The sequence below is a fragment of the Lathyrus oleraceus genome, chromosome 3, assembly GCF_024323335.1.
Source record: "Lathyrus oleraceus cultivar Zhongwan6 chromosome 3, CAAS_Psat_ZW6_1.0, whole genome shotgun sequence".
In the NCBI taxonomy this organism is placed as follows: domain Eukaryota; kingdom Viridiplantae; phylum Streptophyta; class Magnoliopsida; order Fabales; family Fabaceae; genus Lathyrus; species Lathyrus oleraceus.
Window position 1 is genome coordinate 24,393,863 of NC_066581.1, and position 23,618 is coordinate 24,417,480.

The following is a 23,618-nucleotide window of genomic DNA, read 5'->3' on the forward strand; positions in this document are numbered from 1 at the left end:
GGAAAGTATCTAGCAAGGAATACTTTTCTAAGGTTTTCCCAAGTTATGATGGAATTGGGTGGAAGGGAATCTAACCATGATAGGGTTTTATCTCTGAGGGAGAAAGCGAATAATCTTAAACAGATTACCACAGGAGAAGCTCCATTGGTTTTAAAAGTGTCTGCTAATTGGAGAAAGATTTTTAAATGTTGGTTTGGGTTCTCAGTAGCAAGATCTGCGAATTGTCTATGTTGCACTAGTTGCAACAGGGAGGGTTTAAGTTCGAAATTATTAGCTGGGATGGTTGGGTTTACTATACTAGAACTAGGTTCTTCGGTGGATGGTTGGGCGAAATCCTTAAGAGGTCTTTGATTTTGATCTTCGGCCATAGCTCTCCTAATTCTATGGAAAACTAAACATGCGCGAGCGTAACGTTCAGGTTCCGCCAGAGGATCTACTAAGCTTCTGGTGCTACGAGTCCTTCGCATTGACTGGTAGGTAACAACCTAAGTCTAAACGATATAACAACAGGGTATGAAATTTGACGAAATTGGTCCCCGGCAACGGCGCCAAAAACTTGATGCGTGTTTTTCGCAAGTATACGAACGCGTCAGAGTAATAAAAAAGATTGTCGAATCCACAGAGTCCAAATGTCAATCTATCGTTATCTATTGTTACGGTGTTTATCTAAGGTAATCGAAACAGGGTTTTTAAGAGTGCACGATGAAAAATAAAGTATTAAATTCAATTCAATTAATAAAGACAGGTTCGAATATAATTCACATAATCAATTAATAATCCAAGTACTTGCTAATAGAATTACTTATGGGCAGTGTTTCCTACTTTGAAAAGAACCAATTTAACGGGAATTGTCGCTTTCGCGTATTCAGAACCAAGTTGTAATCCCTAATCAAACCCTCTTATTGTCACTTATAAAAAGGCGTGCATTGCGTTAGAGTAGTAAACCTATTTTTAAGAAATATAGTGTCTTGACTAAGTTGAAAATTATTTTGACCTGGATTTCTTAACCAAAAGAGGTTCTCACGAACCAGACTCTAAACTTATAAAGGCGGCCGAAAATAGTTTTAAAATCACTTTTCTTTTTAAGTTAAAAACTCCTAATGAACTAAACAAAGCGCTTTCGCTGTATTTGGAATAGTTAAAAATAACTAAGTTTAAACAGACGTCGGACGACTTTCGATCTTACCCAACGGAAATTAAGTGCGAGAAAACTTAAGTTGAAAGTCAAAATAGCCTTTAAGTGTTTCTACGAACAATTGTACAGATTATCGGTTCAATTACGATCCTTACATTCTAACCTTTATAGGTTTAGCCAGACATGGTAAAGTAAAAATGCATTTTAATTTTTATCATAAAAATGGATAAATAAAAGACTTTTTAAAAAAAAGGCAATAAGTGCGAGTGCAGGAAGGTAAATAAAAGTAGTGCGAGTGCGGAAAATAAGTTAAAGTAGTGCGGGTGCAGGAAAGTAAATAAAAGTAGTGCGGTGCAAGAAATAAAGGAAAGTAGTGCAGTGCGAAAAATAAACAAAGTAAAGTGCGAGTGCGGGAAAGTAAACAAAATAAAGGCAGTGCGGGAAAGTAAACAAAATAAAGACAATGCGGGAAAATAAAGTAGACAAAGGTAAAGCAATAAAACCTGCTCCAATCGGAGGGTCGAATAAAGTGCGGAACAGAAATGAAAATGGCGGCAGGATTAAACTTCCTTCCAAAGTGCTCCAAACTCGATTACAGACTCGATTACACAGTGTGGCAATACTCCGATGTAAAGCGATTACCACCTTTACACAATACTGATATATGCCTAGTTGTAACTAAGTTTGGATGAAGAAACAAATGAAATCAAGGCCCTATTTATAGGCAAGAAAAAAACATGGAAATTACAAGGATGCCCCTAAGTTTGAAAATGGGCGGGAACCATTTTGTTCTTGTGGCGCCCGCCATAACATCATGACGCCCGCCACAGGACGAAATTGCAGCGCCCAAGTGGAGATCGTGGGAGACGTGGCAGTTGAGGAGAGGTTGAAACTGGGACACGTCATAGTTGGACCCATGGCGCCCGCCATAGTGGGAGCCACAAGTGTAAAATGCTGATTTTTTGGCTTTTTAGCTCATTTTCGCTCCTTTTCTCGATCGGGGCTCCGATTAGACTGAAAACCTGAAAACAAAGAAAAACATAGTAATAACATAACAAAATAACAATAAAACAACTAAAATGCATGCGAAATCGGAGTCGAAAATACGGTGAATTTCAGTGTCATAAGTAGTGCCATCCACCAACAAGGCCATTTACCTCACGTGAATAGGTCCCTTAAATAGACTAAAAAACCATCGTACATGGCTTCTCTCTTCCATGAGCAAGCCCTCACGAGTGAAACCTGTTATACAACTACAAAGGCCTCCGAGTCTCACTTACCTTACAGAGGGAACACACATAACTATACTTTTTGACCAGTAAAATGACACACATCGTGGGGGCCTCTGTTACCCTTCATTCCTACATCTAACCACCCTCAACTATGGTTTCTAGGATATCTCCATCCCCTACGCCAAAAGGCACCGGCAGTAGTGGTGACACTGATGCCATGGCGGAGATACGCGCTGCCATGGAAGAACTACAATTCCATAATCAAACATTGGAAGACGACGTGCAAAATATCATACAACGCCATTATAAGGTCAATCCCCTAGAATAGGTGGAATTTCTAGATCCTCAACCACTCTCCCACGAAATACGGGGGCGTCTGTTCCTGAAGGTTTCAACCTCCCACCTTGGCCTTGTTTGACGGATGTAGAAATCTTTAAGAGCATGTTCGCTCCATCAACACCTAGATGGCCATCATAAGAGCGTTAAAATTTATGAAATACAAGTTGTTGTCAGGCACTTTCAGAGACGTCTCTCTCATATGGTACATGAGTATTCCCCGCGCCTCCATTAATAGCTATCAGGAACTGGTAAGAAAGTCAGTACACCATTTCACTACTAGTCGCCATAGAAATATGTCAACCACCAATCTATTTAACATTTTATAGGGTCCATTGGAATCAACGAAGGGACTACCAGGGTCATCCCTCCGAACCAATAAATGTTCGTGGCGACATTCCAAAATGGACTTAAGGCATGGCAATTCAACGATTCCGTCACCCAAAAGTCGACACTGACATTGGCAGAGGTGGTCACCAGGGTGAAGTGTTACATCAAAGACAAGGAAAGCAACGCCAAAAATAAATCTCACGATGTCAAGGATCACGTATCAAGCATTGATGGTTCGCACCCTCAGAGGAAAAACAATTACGCCTCGCCTATAAAGGACAATACCATGTTTAAAAGATTGGGAAATACAAAAAAAAAGTTGCACTCCTCTTAATACTCGTCGAGAGCAGATATGGAGTAAGGTGTTCCACATGTATAACATCCTTACACCGTCTACTCTAAAGGCTGGAGTAATGGGACTTGAACCAGGAAAATGGTGCAAATTCCGTAGATTCAAGGAACATCATATCGAGGATTTCTACCATATTTAGAAGGAAATATAAAAGATGATACAAGAGGGACACCTTAATAAATATGTGATAGGACTCTCCTCCAACCCAGTGAAGAGACCTAGCTCACGCGGCCGAGAAAGTGTCGGAAGCCCCAGGTCAAACAAAATCAAAGAGACGTCACATGGCGTGGGTAGCAAAGCGACATGAAACACGCTCAATGCCATAGTGGGAGGATTTACTGGAGGTGGCGAAACCAGCTCCGCCCATAAAAGGTATGCTCATAGAATCTTGAACATAGATAATCTCCTCGAGATATAGACTGTGGATACACCTGATGCCATGATTGCCTTCTCAGAGAAAGACACATCTGAAATTCATCCTCACAATGATGACCCCATGGTCATCTCAATAAAATGCAAAGAATTGGAGATTAAAAGGGTTCTGGTGATTCAAAGAAGCTCCGCCGACATACTGTATTGGGACGCCTTCGAGTGACTGCATCTTGACCCTGGAGATCTTAAGCCTTTCAGAGGATCACTAGTCATATTTTCAAGAGAACAAGTGCAAGTAAAAGGGTACCTAACCCTGAAAATCATGTTTAGATAACAAGGCTAAGCCAAAAAATAAAATTTAAGTATCTCTTCATTGACCCCCTCTTCTTATAATATGATTATGAGGCGACTAGCCTTTAACCGACTGGAAACTGCTTTATCTACTTCGTATTTATGCATGAAGTGTCCACTCCCCAATGGGCGAGTAGGGGTTGTCTGAGGAGATCAGGAGATCGCTAAAAAGTGTTATGAAAAAATCCACAAGTTAAAGAGGGCGTGTTTTCCTAGCGCTAAAATAAATAAGGCCAACTATGGGACAACGCCGCCCAAAGAGGTGGACGAGAGCAAGGAAGCTTCTTATCCAACATTAGGGGATGACAAAGTTTGAGATCAGAAGGGAATGCCCTATTTATCCTATAGTCATTGGTGTAGTCATTTTATTTTGTTACTTGTTCACTTAATTTGACAATTTTTCATAGGCGAGTATTAAAACCCTGCTGATTGTAAGAACAAGTTGTTTGTCGAGGTGCACTTTTTTTCCCTCTGCGTTTTCCATGGGCGAGGGTTTTTAAAGAGGCACCTCATTTTTATTTATCTATATCTAGTGGTTACTCTATATCTTTTCAAGAAACTCAAGCTCATAAGAAAGACTCCCATGGAGGAGATTACATGTGATGGATCCTCAAGATGGGACCCTTGCTGCCCATTGAGGCAATCGACCATGTTGGATCCCAAATATGGGATCTCTATCGCCCATGGAGGCGATTAAATGTGCTAGATCCCTAAAATGTGATCTTAACCGCTCATTGATGCAATCAATCGTGTTGGATCCCCAAGATGGGATCCTTGTCACCCATGGAGGCGAACATATGTGTTGGATCCCCAAGATGGGATACTTTTTGCCCATTAAGGTGATCAACCTTTATGGATCCCCAAGATGGGATCCTTTCTGCCCATAGAGGCGATTAGATATGTTGGATCCCCAAGATGGGATCATTGTCCCCTATTTAGGTGATTAACCCTGTTGGACCCCCCCCCCCAAGATGGGATCCTTGCCACCCATGAAGGCAATTACATGTGGTGGATCCTCAAGATGAGGTCCTTGCGGCCCATGGAGGTGATTAAATGTGTTGGATCCTACATATAGGATTCTTGCCACACATTGAGGCAATCAACCATGCAGAATCCCCAAGATGGGGTCCTAGCCGCCCATGGAGGCAATTATATATGTTGGATCCCTAAGATTTGATCATTTCCGCCCATGGAGGCGATTACATGTGTTGGATCTCCAAAAAGGTATAATTGTCACCCATATAGGTGATTGCAGGTGCTGGACCCCAAAGATGGTATCCTTTCCGCCCATTTAGGCGATCAAAAATAATGGATCCCCTCGAAAGGAGATCATTGTCACCCCTAAAGGTGACCATAGCAATGAAGCATCTTAAAAACTAAGGCAAAGTAATAAAATAATTGATAGTTAAAGTATTTAAACATAAAAAGGCACCCCTAAAGGGACGCCGCTGTTTAAAGTGGTTACAAAAGCCCCCAAATAGGTCAAGAGAAATACAACAAAAGGAGGAACAAAAGACAACAAAAAAAGGACCTGCTCCTTGGCACACTCAAAATATACGCTAGCAGCAGACATCACCTCTTCGGCCAACTTCAATACCTCTTTCTCTAAATCCTTATGGAAAAGGAGAAGAGCATCCAAAGAGTCATGTAAATATTTTTTTCTCAACAGATATCTCTCTAGACTTGGCCTCAACATCCTCTAACCTTTTTCCCCATTTCTCCTCATCCATATGGAGAGATTGTAATAGCCTTTGGATTTTATTATACGTCTTCATCCGCTCTTAGAGCCTTGCGTCTAGTTCAGAAGCAACCTTGTCATACCTTCCATGTTTGACATCCCGAAGCATTAGAGCCCTCTGTAAAAGAGAATCCTTCATGTTCATGATGACTAAGGAAGTTTGTGAGCAAAGGGCCTGATACTCAGCATGAAACTCCTTGTAAAAAGGAGGTATGAGCGCTTAAATTGGAGGATATCGGGGCTCACATCGTTCCACTAGGACATAGGCATTTTACCTCTAGTAGACCCTGTCTTTTGGCCAGCAACAAAGGTAGATCCATCTTATAGCCTTCGGCCATAGCATCTGGAGACTCTGGAATCGGTGCCTCAACTACTGATCGGAAAAATAACAAGTGTACTATTTTGCCTGTTGTAGTAAGAAAGGGGAAATTCCCCGAATGTTGATCTCAAGGATTGCAAGTTAATATCGAGTTAAAATTATTGTTCAATTAAACAAAAACTAATGTGGGGTTTTTAAATTCCAAATTATAAAAATAAAGGTAAAAGAAAGTAATACTGTAAAATAAGGGTTTGCAAGGGAAGAGGAACAATGTCAGGGAAGGTGTATAATTTGTCCATGTAACAAATCTGAGTCATTATTGCATCAACAAATATCAATTACTACCAGTTCTCAAGGGTATTTTCTCCCAACTCCTTGGTGAGAAAACCTTTAATCATTCTACCCTAATTTATATGTCCATAGGAAATTATCGGTGAAATTAAGCCTTATTATATCAAGAATGCTCTGATTCATATAGGGTACCCTAGTCCTAGGTGATATCTATTGAAGAGTAATCTTACGAAAACCTTACCAATAGAGGTCCAGCCTAATTGATAACCATACAACAATCTCGATTGGCCCGAAAGAGAAAGCATTAAACACATCAAAAGATTACCGTAAAAACAATATTATAAATACAATCGTAAACTCAAAGTCATTACAAATCTAAATCAGGGACACTTCCCTAGCATTGGGGGGTTTAGCACTCATATTGTTCAAAACAGATTCAAGATAAAAAAATACACATTACAAGTAATTGGATGACTAGGATCTTCAATTGCTTCCGCTCATGAAAATCTTTTGCTCTCCGAATTCCTTGATCTTTGTAGTTCTCGATCGTCTGACAATTCTTTGTGTTCTCCTCGTTCCAAAGGTGTCTTCTCCTCTCGTAGAAACTCTCATAAAATAGTGAAAATCCCTTGGAAATGGTTGGAAATCCCCAAAACGTCCTTGCTGCTCAAGCCCGGGTAAAATGCCCAAAAATTGGAAAATTAGTGCCTGGGCTGACACGGCCATGTCATTTGACATGGGTGACCGTATCAGGCCCCTGCCTTGCCATTCCATTCTATTTTCACTCCCAGGTGGGATGAAATGGCCCGTATCAGCTGACACGGGCAGACGTGCCAGGCCCTTGTCTTGCCATCATCTTTTGTTTCACTCCCAGGTGGGCTGACACGGGTGGCCGTGTCAGGCCCCTATCTTGGCCATCTCTTGCAATTTGTTTTTCCCTCATCCTGACACGGTCGTGCCAAGTGACACGGATGGACATGTCATGCCTCTTGTATTGAAAAATATCCTTTCCTCGAACGTCTGAACTTTCCACTTTCTCGCATTGAGTCTGTTGGATCTTCTACGTGGACCTAGAGAGCATAAACACAGACAACCAAAGCATAAAATCCCAAAAACACAAAATAAAACTAAAAACTGATAAAATGCCTAAATAACTTGCAGAACTAAAACTAACTTAAAAGGTACCATAATGCGCACAAAGTATTCCAGAATCCTCGGTTTCTTGTCGGATAAGTAATGAAAACATAGTGAAAATGGTGACCGATCATAACCCCAAACTTAGCTCATTGTTTGTCCTCAAGTAATGCTCTACATGACAAAGTTTGTCACTTCCCAAAATTGAACTCTTACCAAAATACTGCTAAGATCTTTCGCCAACGCCTGCATTCTCCCTTTCGTAGTCCCTGCTTTTCCTCATGAGTTTTCCGCTGCACTTCCATATTGACGTACCGCTTGACCTGTTAGCTTATATCACACTCTCACCAAGTCTCTCCGGATTAAAGTGTTTACGCTCACATTTCAGCATATGAAATATCAACTCATAAATTTGAATAGTTTCTCCTTTCGTATCAACTACACACAACACCCACTTTTTGAGGTCTTTTGGGTTGTAACAAGGCTTGGGTTATGATGGGGTAAATACAAGCAAAAGGGAAAATAAGTGGTTTGGGTTCAGAGTAATTGTCATTATTCTTTTCATTGTGTTTGTTCTACATCTCATTTCCAAATCTTTTTTTTTCAGTTTGTATTGATCAGTTCTTTTTTTTCTTTGATTTTCTCTTCTCTTTTTTTTCAAGTGAGTGTTTCTCATTCAGTGAGTGTTTTTCTCGTACCATCAGAGAATTTCTTTTTTGTTTTGATGGTCGTTTTTCTTAATCTTTTTCTGCACTCACCTTACTTTCAGATACTTATGGGGTTACCCCAAACTTAGAATTTTAACATAGCTTAAAGAACCTAACATTTTCTCTGAACATGGTAAGGAAGTGTTTGGGTAACGGGTTACATTCATGTGGTTATACATACAAACAAAGGGTACAGGCTCAAACGGGGTTAACAAGGGATAATATTAAAGGTATGGCTAGAAAGGCTCAGGGCTATTATTCAAACAATGTGCCTTAGTGTGTGTGTATATATGTAGTGATATTCCCAGAGAACCTACGCAAAGTTAGAGTGATAAAGACATACATGAATATCGCTCATGATGACAAACGTGTTTTGCTTTTTATGTACTCACTGTGTTAGGTAAAGCTTGACAGCATCCACAGTACTTCTATTATGGTGCGGCTTCTTACTCAACTCGGCATGCACAGGTAACCTACGTTAGTCGAGCTTGAGACGTTGCATCTGATCTTTTCTTCAGCAGTATCAACTTTTTGGGAAGATCATTCACAACAAGCAACAGTAAGTGGAGTGATCATTTCATCCACTACCACTAATGGTCATACCTAATCCAACAATAACACCAAGAACCTGAAATACATGATGCAAATGATACCCAACAGTAAAAACAAACCAAATGTAAAATAATAAAATAAAAAACAAAAAGCTTAATTAAACCTCCCCCACACTCGAACTAAACATTGACCTCAATGTTTTAGAACAAGATAGAATGAGGGTGACTCACAGTGCCCTACTTATGAGGTTGGGGAGGAAAGTGCCATATCATAATAAAGCTACAATTATCCTTGGGTTGCCTCCCAATCAGCACCTCTTTATTGTCATTAGCTTTACACTGTATTACCCTTGTTATGGGGGGTACTTCAACTTCCACACCTTGTTGCACTTCTTTTCCAAAACTAAGAAGCCATCTTTTTCAGAGGTATGAATTCCTTTGTGCCACAAGTCCTTTCCAACCTCCATATCTTTACCTTGTTTTCGCTTTCTTTTCTTTCTCATGGCTTTTGGAATGGAAATGGGAATTGGAGTTGCTAATGGAGGTGGTGATACTTGAGAAGGCCTTCTTGTATCTTTCTTTGATATTGGTACGTTACTTTGCCTTCTCACCTTTGTCTTGATCAATTCTACTTGATAGTGATGTTCTTTTTCTACCTCTAGCTCCTGGTCTTTAATAGCATTCAACGTTATTTCTTTATCGTAAACTTTTAAGGTTAACGTGCCCTGGTCCATGTTGAGATTGCATCGACTTGTATACATGAAAGGTCGACCAAGAATGATGGGTGTCTCTTCATCTTTAGGTAAGTCTAGGATCACAAAATCAACAGGAAAACTCAAGTTCTCTATTGTCAACAGTACATTTTCTGCTATACCATATGCATCCTTTCTCGAGTGATCCGCAAACTTCAGATTTGTCTTTGTATCACTAACATTTTTAATACCCAACTTATGATAGATTGATAATGGCATCAGACTCACACTAGCTCCAGAATCAATTAGTATCTTTTTGAAAGTTCTTTCTTTAATTGTGCATGATAATGTCACCGTTCCAGGATCCTTCTGTTTCTTTGGAATTTTCTGCTCCAGTGAATTTGCACTACACTTTTCCTTCAAGGCTACCGGTTCTTCTGTTGTTGGTTTCTTTTAGGTCATTACCTCTTCCATGAATTTTTTTGTACATGGGCATTCTCTTGAGTGCTTCAAACAAATACATTTGACCCTCTATCTTTTTGAACATTGTCATGAGTTTCTCAAAGTATGACTCGCTTGGATACTTCTTTTTCACTCTCTGGGGGCAGGGTAACTTAATCATCGATTTAGTATCCTTTTTATTTTTCTCTTCAGTTGGCTTCCCATGTGGTATTACTTTTTCATCTTTAGCAACCCTTTTCCTTTTCATTGTCACACATGATTTCTTGGATTTTGAATTGTTTCACTTGGTAAGGAACCTGGTGTTCGAGAACTTGCTATTTGTTGTGCTACCTGACCTAGCTGAACTTCAAGATTCTTTAGAGATGCGGTGGTGTTCTTATGATTGTTTCTAGTCTCTTCTTTGAATTGCATATTTTGAGCGGCCATGTTTTCAATGGCAATCTCCTAGTCTGCTTTCTTTGGAGCTTGTTATTGTTGCTGTTGTTGATATTGAGTTTGATATTGACCTTGACCCTGTTGTAGAACATTTCCTCTCTGATCTTTCCAGGAGAAGTTTGGATGATTCTTCCAACCTGGATTGTAAGTGTTGGAGTAGGGGTTATTCTGCTTCAAAAAATTTATCTCTTCAATTTGTTGAGGGGTGGCAAAGCAATACATAGTGTGGTGTCGTCCATTACAGATTTCACAAGTGATGGTCTGAGCAAGTTGGACTTGAGCTACCCGTTGGGTACCTATGTTCATAGCTTTTAATTTCTTTTCCACTTCAGCGGCTATTATATCTTCCAGCCGGATTTTATTAGTTTCTAGCTTCAGATCAATCACTCCATCAGGTTTACTAGTACATCTATCATACAATTCTAGATGCTCATTGGTAGCTATCGCTTCAATAATCTTTTTAATACCGATGGTTGTTGAGAAATTTGTTGAGCCACCAGATACTGTATCAATCAACTATTTTGTCTTTATTTTTAGCCCAGTAACAAACATCTGTATTTATTCAGTATGATCCATATTATGAGTTGGGCAAGCTACTAAGACCCTTTTGAATCTTTTGTAGGCATCTCCCAAAGACTCGTCATTCTTCTGTTTGATGTCCAAGATTTCATACTTTTTTCTCAGAAATACCGATTTTTGAAAATACTCATTTAAGAAAGCATTTTCCATCTCTTCCCATGATGCAATACTGCCTGCTGGGAGAGAATAGAACCATTCTTCTATCTCTTCAGCTAAAGTGAACGGAAACATTCTCAACTTCTTTGTTTCATTAGTATGACCATCAATTTTCAAAGTAGTACTTGTAAGACCCCAATTTTGACCCTAAGATCCCTCATGATATTCTCATCATATGCATTGGCATTGGGATCAAACCTTGGCATCCTCCTTACTCCTCATTCATTAGGTTTGCATTGGGAGAGATCACCAAGCACCATTTGATTGTACCATGCTTTGTATTTTATTATTTACTAACCAAAATGCCAAAAATATGTCTTTTACATTTGTCTAACTCTTTTGTAGGTAGGGCACATGCTCACATTTGATCTATTAGGCTCATATTTAGGGTTTAAGACCCTCATTGCTAAGAGCTCAATCAAGAATGATATACAATGCCTCTAAGCATCATATATGGATCCCCATGATCTTCACATGTTATTTTGATCAAGAAATCATCAAGAGTTTGGAATTGGTTTGCCTTGGAAACCCTAGTTCATCTGGGTATCTTGTGTAACTTCTTCAATAAGCTTCTTCAAAAACTGATCAAATATTTCAAGAGATACTTCAAATTTCATCATCTTATGCATATATTATCTCCCATGGGTCCTAAAAGTCAAGATAATTGCAAGCTAGCAAGTTGGTTGATGGTGGTTGACCAGAGGAACTCAACTCGTCAAAACTGGGGTTCCTTAGACCATATCTCCTACCATTTTTGGCATATGAAAATGATTACAAGAGAAAAGTTACTCTAAATTACATTAAAAATAACTTTCATGTTGGGGTCAAGATCTAGTTTTGCTTGTAAGGTCATTTTTTATGGTGAAAGATTATAGGTCATTTTGTCTAAACCCTAATTTGGAGGTCAACTTCCCAAGGCCATAACTTGCTCATTTTTTATGAGATGAAATATTTACAAGTTGCACAGTCAAATTCAAGATGTCTAATTCAACTTTGATGTTTGGAGGAAGAGCGAGTTCAACTTTTATGTGCATGTGATATGAGGATACATTATAGGTCATTTTGGACCAATGCCATTGAACAAGTGATTTTCCTCAACTTCAAAAATGCATAACTCCTTCATATTAAATCCAAATGAGGTAAAATTTATGACCATTTTGAATTACTTTGAGAGAGATACAACTTTCATGAAGGAACCTTTCTCATTTGAAGCTCACATAAAACGTTAGCCAAGGTGGAATAAGTAAACATATGGCTTGACACTTAGAATTTTTTTTATATGTTTAATTTTCCAAACTTCCACCTCAAAATGCATCATGCTACAAGCTTCAAATGAAAAAGTGTTAAACATAAAAGTTGTTCCTCTTGACCTAACCTTTCCAAAAAAGTCAAATTTCATCCATTTTGGACAAGATTTGAATGGGTTGCGCATGGCTTGAACATTGCATCATCATTTGGTAAGATTGAACTTCACACTTCCATGCACAATTGTCTAGCATTCTAACATGACTTCAACAATGCTTACACATGATTTTAGACCTGAAGGAATGATTTCATAGGCCTGTACACGCCCATGCATCCATGCATTAACATTTCTATTTTTGGATTCCATGTTCAAGTGTGCAAATATCAATTGAATTGGCTATAAATAGAACCCTCCACACTCAGAATTGGGAACCCTGCACGCCAGCTTTGAATCCACACCTTCAAACCCTTCCATTTGAGAGGACAACCTTGATAATTTCCATTGGAAATTGAGTTTGAATCTCACTGTTTTGAGATTCAAATCTCTAAGGATCAAAAGCCTTTTGATCATTCTACTCTACTCCTGCAAGAATTCTGAGCAAGATCAAGCACAAGCAAGAGCAAGAACAATCGAATTCAAACCTGCATTGAAGGTATTTTCCAGAAAATTTCATCTCTTCGATTCTCACTCAATTCTCCATAATTTTATTGGATCTTTGGTTGTCTGAAGTCCTGCCAATGTAGTCAACAAGATTGAGTTGCTTTGAGGTCAAATCGAAGCAACTCAGATCGTGCACCTCAAATTTTAACTCCTTGTATCTCTCAATATACTTGGAGTAAGGATGAATTGAGGTCAGATTCGAGCTCGGTGCCATTTTTACTTTAAAATCATGTCCTTATTTTTAATTTTGGTGATGGTTGTGACTGAACCAGTCCGGTGAGGCTCACCGGAGAAGGAGACCGGAGTTGTAGCTCCGTTGGTGAGTTGGCAGTCATCAGGACCACATGATCCATTTGAAATGATTTAATCTTAAGCGTTGGTTTGAATTACCATTGTTGTGGCGCGCTAACTCAGATCCATCGTGGATTGCGCGCTAGTCACCACTTGATCTTCCACCTCAATTAATGAGGGAGATCAAGTGGTCCACATTTTTTTGATTATTTGATTTTCACTTTATTTGTTTTATTTTCATTAATTCATATTAATTTTAATATTGATCAAAAAAATATGAGAGTTCACCAAAAAAATTTAAATAATTTCATCTTTCATTTTCTGAATTAAAATTATTTTTTGGATCATTATTAATATTTTTCATGATTTAATTGATTTTGTGAATATTTTTAATTGTTTAAAAATAGTTTTAAGTTTCCAAAAATGATGAAATTTTTTCTCCAAGGTCCTTTGACCTTGTTTGACCTATGATAAATCTCATGGCCATTTCTTTGGTGTTTTGATGAGGTTTTAGGAATTTGATAAACCCTAATTTAATTTAATGCATATTTTAGTTGATTTTATTTATTTAAATGCCAAATAAATTGTGTTGAGCTTCTAATTTTGACTTGTTAAGTTTGACTTGTGTTGTTGGGCTTTTATCAAGGTTTATTTGACTTTGTTAAGTTAAGATCATTGGATTTAGGGGATTGATGAAATATACATTTCATCTCCCAAAATGAATGAATGATCTTAATTTGGTAAAAGTCCTCCTTTGACCAATTTGTGTTGATTCCATTTCCCCTCCCACTTCATCTTATTCCCCCTCTCTGTTCATTCATGTCATGTACCTATGATATCTCTATATCCTAAGGCTAGTTGATTGCAAAATCAACATGAGTATGGATGAGATTAGGTCCACTATTTTGCATATTTTTTAAGTGTGGTATGTTTTAGGAGCATGGTTCATAGTACCATGTCTCTAACATGCATTAACACTAAAATCTCTATTGTCCGGCCTCAAATAGTTGTGACTTCTATATAAGTCCAATTACGATTGCTTAACATAGCGCTAAATTTGTGACACAAAAGGCATAACATTCTAGTAAGTGAGATTGTAAGTCTCCCCTCTTTCATGGTATTGTGTGGAAACTTGGCCTTTTTTCCTTCCTTTGGAAGATGTCTTGGTTCAAGGATCCATGCTTGTGAATAGTGGGTTGAGTGTTCTCCAAATAATGACTTAAACAAAACCAAAGCAAAAACAATACTAACTTCTAATCAACTAACAACTAAAATTTAATTTCAAGCCATTTACTTTTTATGCACTTTAATTTCAAGTCTTTATTCATTTGCCATTATTCATACCATTCAATTTGTTTACTTTAATGTCATTTTCACTTTGCTCACTTGAGCCATACTTTGTGAATATATTATGTTTGTATATACTTGTTTGTTTTTGTGGTCTTTTGACCTTAATGTACATAATAAGAACAAAAATCCTAAAAGACATCTTGTGTGGACTGTTGGATTTGATCTGATACATTGGACTTAGAACTAGGCAACACTCCCTATGCAAAGGACTTGGCCAATGCCAACTTTCATGAAAACCAAGTGCTTGTGAAGTGAACTTTCACCTGATACAAATATTGAAGATCCATTTGAGTTCATCTGCAACATGATCATATTGAAGCTGTTATTTTGAACCTGCGCCTAATGCTCATCTTTAAAGTCATCTGATACATGGGAAATTTTGAAGAAGATCATGGAGTTGCTAAGCTTGGATGAGGCTATCTTTATTTGATGCCTTGCTCTTCATCTTGGTAATTGTGTATTGACTTTGCTTGATTCTAAAGTCCAAGGGAAATTTGGGTTTTTATATGACATTCTTGTCTATTGGATTGCAGCCCATTGGTCAGATCTTTTCAACCCTTAACTTTTAAATTTGTGCTTAGGATTAGTCTCTTCATCTCCTCCCCATTTATTTAATTTCAAAATCTCTCCCTCCTTTTAAAATCTTCCTTGCTTGTGATTTTCTAAACTTTGACCATATTGCAAATTAGAAACTTTGGCCTTATGCCATTGCATTTTAAAACTCTTTTTCTTAAACAAACTTGTAAATGAACTTAACTATACTTGACTTAAAATTTCAAAAGCCAAAAATAACTAACACTCATCCAAACCTTTTTTAGGCCTCTTGTGCCTATGTTAAACTTAAAATTTTGTTAAAAGCAACTCGCTCACTTTGAAATTGATACCACGAACTACGAGGTTTTGATCCTTCATTTTTATGTTGGTACGTAGGCACAAGTCCGAAGGTCTTGTCAAACACAAAAATATAATTAATGAATTATTTTCTCATCCCTCCACTCTATTTATTGCAAACATCATTTTGTACAAAAACACATATGCACACAAAAAGGGCTCCCTAGGAGTACCTAGGACACTTTGGGTGCTAACATCTTCCCTCTATGTAACCAACCCCCTTACCTGTAATCTCTGGCATTTTATTAGTTTTGATTTGAAAACTTCTTATCTTTTGGGTTTTGTTCGTACTTTTACCTTTTCCCTTGGAAACAATAAAAGCACGGTGGCGACTCTGGTTTTATTGACATCTAGCTTATCCATCGCTTGATGGTCATCAATTTACCGCTACAGTATTCATGGTCAGGAATCTCTACAAGTATTTGTTTGCATCCTCATTTACCTTTCTGGTGAAATATTTTCGTTCAAGTTGATTGATTATGCTAGGATGCAGTTGAAAATTAGTTACATTCACCGGTTGGTTGACAATTGTCAATCTACCACCCGACGCATTTGCACCTCCATAGTCACCTAGGAGTCTTTCCGAAGGTGTAGGAGGTGGAACTGGAGGGATGTCATCCATAGTTTCTTTTTTTGAATCTGAATGGTCAGAGGAAACTTCTTCTTTGGAATTCAATCTAGCGTTTTTGTGTGTCCGGTGAAGGGTTCTCCTCCTCCACCTAGGAGTCTTTCCGGAGGTGGAACTGGAGGTATGTCAGCCATAGTTTCTTTTCTGAATCTGATTGGTCAGAGGGAACTTCTTCTTTGGAATTCAATCTAACATTTATGTGTCTCCAATGAAGGGTTCTCTCGATTTCTGTGTCAAAAAGAAATTCAGCTGAGGGCTCTCCTCGCATACACAGATTAGTGAATGAAATTATATAAACGATAGAAAAATAATTTTATTACAGAGCAACAAAATTTTAATTGAACTAAAATTAAACTCTATATTTTGGCAATCCCCGATAACGGCGCTAAAAACTTGATCGGAAAAATAGCAAGTGTACTATTTTGCCTGTTGGAGTAATAAAGGGGAAATTCCCCGAATGTCGATCTCAAGGACTGCAAGTTAATATCGAGTTAAAATCATTGTTAAATTAAACAAAAACTAATGTTGGGGTTTTTAAATTCAAAATTATAAAAATAAAGGTAAAAGAAATTAATAATGTAAAATAAGGGTTTGCAAGGGAAGAGGAACAATGTCAGGGGAGGTGTATAATTTATCCCTGTAACAACTGTGAGTCACTATTGCATCAACAAATATCAATTACTACAAGTTCTCAAGGGTATTTTCTCCCAACTCCTTGGTGAGAAAACCTTTAATCATTATACCCTAATTTCTATGTCCATAGGAAATTATCGGTGAAATTAAGCCTTATTAGATCATGAATGCTCTGATTCATACAGGGTATCCCTAGTCCTAGGTGATATCTACTGCAGAGTAATCTTATGAAAACTTACCAATGACGGTCCAGCCTAATTGATAACCATACAACAATCTCGATTGGTCCGAAAGAGAAAGCATTAAACACATCAAAAGATTATCGTAAAAATAATATTATAAATGAAATCGTAAACTCAAAGTCAGTACAGATCTAAATCAGGGACACCCCCTAGAATTGGGGGGTTTATCTACTCATATTATTCAAAAGAGATTCAAGATGAAAAATACACATTACAAGCAATTGGATGACTTGGATCTTCAATCGTTTCCGCTCATGAAAATCTTCCGCTCTTCGAATTCCTTGATCTTTGTAATTCTCGACCGTCTGACAATTCTCTGTTTTCTCCTCGTTCCAAAGTGTCTTCTCCTCTCGTAGAAACTCTCCTAAAATAGTGAGAGTCTTTTGGTAATGGTTGGAAATCCTCAAAACGTCATTGATGCTCAAACCCAGGTAAAAAGCCCAAAAATTAGAAAATTAGCGCATGGGCTGACACGGGCGGCCGTGTCAGGCCCCTGCCTTGCCATTCCATTCTCTTTTCACTCCCAGGTGGGCTAACACGGCCCGTGTCAGTCTCCTATCTTGCCATCATCTTTTGTTTCACTCCCAAGTGGGCTGACACGGGTGGTCGTGTCAGGCCCCTGTCTTGGCCATCTCTTGCAGTTTGTTTTTCCTTCATCCTGACACGGTCGTGTCAAGTGACATGGGTGGCCGTGTCATGCCTCCTGTACTGAAAAATCTCCTTTCCTCGAATGCCTGGACTTTTCATTTTCTCGCATTGAGTCCGTTGGATCTTCTACGTGGACCTGGAGGGCATAAACACAAACAACCAAAGCATAAAATACCAAAAACACAAAATAAAACTAAAAACTGATAAAATGCTTAAATAACTTGCATAAGTGAAACAACTTAAAAGGTAACATAATGCATACAAAGTATTCTAGAATCCTCGGTTTCTTGTCGGATAAGTAATGAAAACATAGTGAAAATGGTGATCAATCAACTACCTTATTTTGTCCACAAAGAACGAAACCTTCATGGTGGCTTTTTGGACTGTCAACGACCGAACCGGTAGACTTGATCTTCTCTTATATCTTCTTGCGCTCTTCGGCCTAGATCCTTGTCATTTGGTCTACATAAACAAACTCACAAGTCATAAAAGGAATACAAGGGTCTGCAAACGAAAGAAAAGTAAAAATCCATGAAGCTATATAGGTGGAAAGGTGTCCACCACCTCCCCGCCACATACTAATTACTTTCTGGAGTGCATAACTTCGAATTACCATAGGAAGTAAATGGTCATTCTCTCCTTAAGTGATAGGAATGCCCAGTTGTAGTTTGTAACTATCGTTGGGTCATTCGTCCAAGATATCGGGAAGAGGGAGGCGCCATCAGTCCCCAACATCCTAAGGGAATCTTTCGCCCCTCACCCGAGCGAACTTGTCTTTCCAATATTTATAGTTGTTGGAATGAGAGGTAAAAAGGACCTTTGTTTTTCGATTGTCAAAGTCACTTAGCTACCTTTCGTTGGTTTGGTAAGGAAAAAGGAAAAGAAGACCCTCATATTATGGTTAATGTCCAACCCCTCACAAGCCATCTAGAAATCCCTAATATAACCCCAATTGTTCGGAAAAAACTGAGAGGGAGCGACATTGAAGACTCTGGGAATCTCCGTGAAAAAAGTAGAAAGGGGGAAAAGGACCCTCATATCCTTAATAAAAGGAAGATAAAAGTAGAGGTATGGCAAAGAAGGGTCAAAGGAGACTGACGAAGACACCTTATCCGATAAGTCCCCAAAATGACCTGACCTTCATCCTCCGAGGAGGAAACATCCATTCTCGATCGAAAGACACAAATTTGTTCCATAGAAGTATAAGCGGAGGCAAAGTCACCAACGCTTTGGGGAACAAATGAGGAGGAAAACATTTTTTCTTGGGAAAACGGTAGAACAAAAAGAAGTCACCACCACTTTCACAACCACCATAAAGGAACTACTAATCTATAAACCGTACTTCTAGCATAGAATTCCCGTCACAAACAAATCTCCTCAAAATCTATTACAAGAAATTAGAAAAGATGAAGAAATTCATACCCGTGAAAAGGTTGCAAGCTTCACAATGGTGACAAGAGAAAATAATTCGAGCGAAATTGTAGAAAATGAGACGAAATGTGAAAGAGAAAACCTTTTATAAGCAAACTCTCTGAGTTCCCTCAGGGTTTTATAAAACTCGGTACGATACTGACACGTGTCGTTAATGTTTAAATTTTAAAAAACATACCATCATTGATTGCATTAAATAAAAGCAACAACATCCACACTATGATTGCTTGATATCCATGACTAACACCCCTTAGTTGAACGAGGGACACCTAGCAATTGACTTAGCATGCGAGAGTCGAGGAAAATAGACGCCCCTTTTATTGAGAGAATCGGCTACTAATAGAAGCGCCTTTCGCATAGGGACTTGCCCCTCGCTGAAGGACTCACCTAGCGAGGGTTGTCGCCCTTAGTTAAAAAGTTCGTCGGTAGGGAGAGGGGCGCGCTCTAGGAAAGGTAGAAGAGTTTTAAACACTCCGCCCTTAAGAAAAGATCTCGTGCTTGAGGGATTATGTAGTGTTATAACTGTAAGGGGTCCTAAAATAGGGCGTCATCGCCGAACAAAAGTGCCGCCTAGGCGGAATCTAGGGGACTCTCTCATAGACATCCATGGCGTGGGGGTTAAGGAAGAGAGAGTCTCCACTAACTTCTAGAAGATATATGGTCAATAACTCCCCCTAGTAAGAGAGGAGTGGTTAAGGCCACGTAAAGGGGTGAAAAACCTAGGCTCAAAGAGACCTGTATAAATATACCCCCCCCCCCTCAAAGGGAAAGAGGGTAGACTCTAAGTCATGCACACTCTACACAACTAGAAGAGAACCACACTAATTACCACGAACAACCTAACCGTCTGTCTACAATCCTAGTGGCGCCGACCACCAACAGGGCCTCTCACCTCACGCCATTGGGTCCCTTAAATAGGCTTAAACACCACCGTACAAGGCTTCTCGCTGTCGTGAGCAAACCCCCACAATCGAAACGTGTTATACATCTACTAAGGCCTTTGAGTCTCCATGCCCTTGCAGGGGAACACACACGTGTAATGCTTGATCAGTACAAACTTCACATTGTTCAACATAAAGAGTTTAGCTCACAGTGAGTAAAAGAAATACAACATCATAAGTTCTTAAAGTTAAAATTTCTAAATATTAATAAAAAGAAAATGAAATTCTAAGTATAACATTTCTACTCTTTGTTATCTTCAATCAATAAGAAGTAAGTTCAGTCACGCCTAATAACTAGCACTCTTCAAGAAAGAGAAGATGGGAGGTTCTCTTCATTTTTTATTCAAATTTTATGTATAACATGACAAATGAATGAATGATCCAACTTATCCACTACTCGTCTAAAAGATAAAGTTGATGATAGTATGACCAACCCATTAAATTTGGAGTCCTTTTTGTAAATTTAGGCATAGACTTACATGTGAAATTTATTGTTAAACTGGTGTTTTGTATTATCAATTCAGGGAAGAATTTGTTAAGGTTCAACCACTCTATTTTGTTAAAATCAAATTACTTGCTTCACGGTTTATAACTTTCTGTAATGCTTTTATTTACTAAGCATTGATGTAATCCGGAGTCTATTAATAAGTGTTATTAATGAATGATAAATCTAAAAACATTCACACCAAACAAATTTTGAATCACTTTTGTCTTTCACTCAACCAAAAGAATTGTGAATAATTGATGTAACACTGTTATATGCACGTGTTACATTGTGTAGCACACGTGTCCCTGGTCGCAGCTAAAAGATGACAATAAAGAAAAGAAAAAGCATGATCAATCAATTATCCTCTAGGTGATGCCGAGAGGTCGGTGATGTGTTGGGACCAAAATAAATTTGATTCATTCTAATGTGAAATGAAATCTGGATGAAGCCATAAAGTGCTTTTGAATGTGATCAGTCATTTTCTATGTGAAGAAGAAGAACATTGATACCCGCAATTACCTTAAATAATGTTTAATGAATTGATAGCTAGCAACTTAATAGTACGTGGGATCCAGTTCCTTTTGTTTTTCGTTAATTGTATTATTGTTTTCTTTGACATTAGTACTAATAGTAGTACTAATTGTTCATCTTTAATCACCAAATTCAACTTAAATTAAAAATGAGATTTACATTAGGGAAAATTCCTTGCAGATATTTAAGTATAGGTTAGGTGAGCTATCAACGTGTGATTGGTTTGGCAATTCAGATGCCAAGTTGATATAAGTAAAATCATAATTGCTAGTCATGTCTCTATCTTTAGAATTAGGATTAGTCTTCCTAATGTTAATTTATCATTTATTTAGTATCAAATCTATGCAATCAGGATATATTCTTGCATTTTGTGGTAGAAGCTCTTGACGAGGTTTTTCTTTTAAAAAAAACTAAAATGGAATAAGTCCACAATAAGAATATGCAAGGATCTAAAATTTTGAAAGGACAATATTGAAGAAGTTGAAGCCTCTGAGATAGATGCATTGAGCCTTTAAATTATTGATTAAAATTTGCAAGTATTTGAAGCACCTCATGGAGATTTGCAAGGACTACAAACACATGAAGAAATAATTGAATAGGAGAATATGATGGCTTTGTTTGATCTTCTCGAATTCGAGCCAGATAGATAATTATCCCAAGTATTAAGAAGACTTAATCCTATTCAATTAGAATATGCAAGGATCTAAAATTTTGAAAGGATAATATTGAAGAAGTTGAAGCCTCTGAGATAGATGCATTGAGCCTTTAAATTATTGATTAAAATTTGCAAGTATTTGAAGCACCTCATGGAGATTTGCAAGGACTACAAACACATGAAGAAATAATTGAATGGGAGAATATGATGGCTTTGTTTGATCTTCTCGAATTCGAGCCAGATAGATAATTATCCCAAGTATTAAGAAGACTTAATCCTATACATCTTGTTCAATGTAAATAATGATAGTTTTACAAGAGTTTTAGACACCATTAGCCTTAATCCCCTTGAATTGTAAGGAAACGAGTTCCAACCAAGGTAAATGTGAGTGTATTTTCTGTTATATGTGTTTTGTATGATGTTAAAACTAGGATACTTTAACGTTAATGTATGTTGGACGATATCTTCGTATTCTCTATGTGCATCTTAAAATTAGAAAGCATAAAAGTATTTGAAAACAACTTAGAAAAGGTCGCATGCATCAAACATGCATGAAAAATCATTTTTTTTGTGAAAAACAACATTACAGGTCGACACATGCAATTACATATCGACTTATGAAAAAAATTGGTTATAGGTCGACACATGCATTTTATAGGTCGACACATATGCTGTAGTATTAAAGCATGTAGCTTCTGTCTCATGTGCCGACTCTTCAAGTCGACACATAGGGAGCACATAGCAGTCATAGGTCGACACATGACTTTAGACAGATCGACTTATGCATCGAACATGTCGACATATGACTTTATAGATCAACCTATCTGATGTTTATTTTTAAAAAATCATATTTTTTTTCAAGTCATTTCCATTCCTTTTTGCCTTGGATCACTCATGCATATAAATACTTCATACATGCATCAATCTCTAATAAGGTTTCTAGAGTGAGTAAAACCTACATGAATCCAGGATTTCAAAGCATTCTCATCATCTTCAACTCCATTTATGCACACACACAATCAAACTACACATAATCATTTTTTTATTGGGTGCCATCTAGATTAGGGTTGATAATGTCCAATTAGTTTTGTTGTAACGAGATTATTGGGTTGAGAACTTTAAGGAATTCAAATCAGAAAATCGAGTTGGGATTTTCCTTCAAGATCTTTTAGGGTTTGAAGATTTTGGACAAGATTGTGTAATTCCGATCCGATCGAGTGAAAGCCTTTGGACAAGGGGTGCCTTGCAAGGGAGTAGTGTGAGACGGTGGATCATGTTGATAAATCTTGGGTTTCAACAAGTGTGCGTTTGGGATTGATTCAATCGGGTGAAAGTCTTGGTACAAGAGTGTCTTGCAAGGAAGTAGCAAGAACATGTGAGGTTTGAAGGTTTTGGACAAGATTGTGCAATTCGGATCCGATCGAGTGAAAGCCTTTGGACAAGGGGTGCCTTGCAAGGGAGTAGTGTGAGACGGTGGATCCTGTTGACAAATCTTGGGTTTCAACAAGTGTGCGCTTGGGATTGACTCAGTCGGGTGAAAGTCTTGGGACAAGAGTGTCTTGCAAGGAAGTAGCAAGAACATGTGAATTGAAGAGGCATTATTGGTTACTTGATCAATCTTTGAACAAGGGTTTTAGAGGTGGTAGAGTCAACATCAAACTTAGGATTTGTAAAGTTCAATTTCTTCATCTCTTGTATATACACATTTTGTAAAGTAAGATATAATATAATATCTTAATTCGAATTTGAATTGAGGGCAGACGTGCTCATTGCGAGGTCGATTGGGGAATTAGCTAAATAAATCCTTGTGTA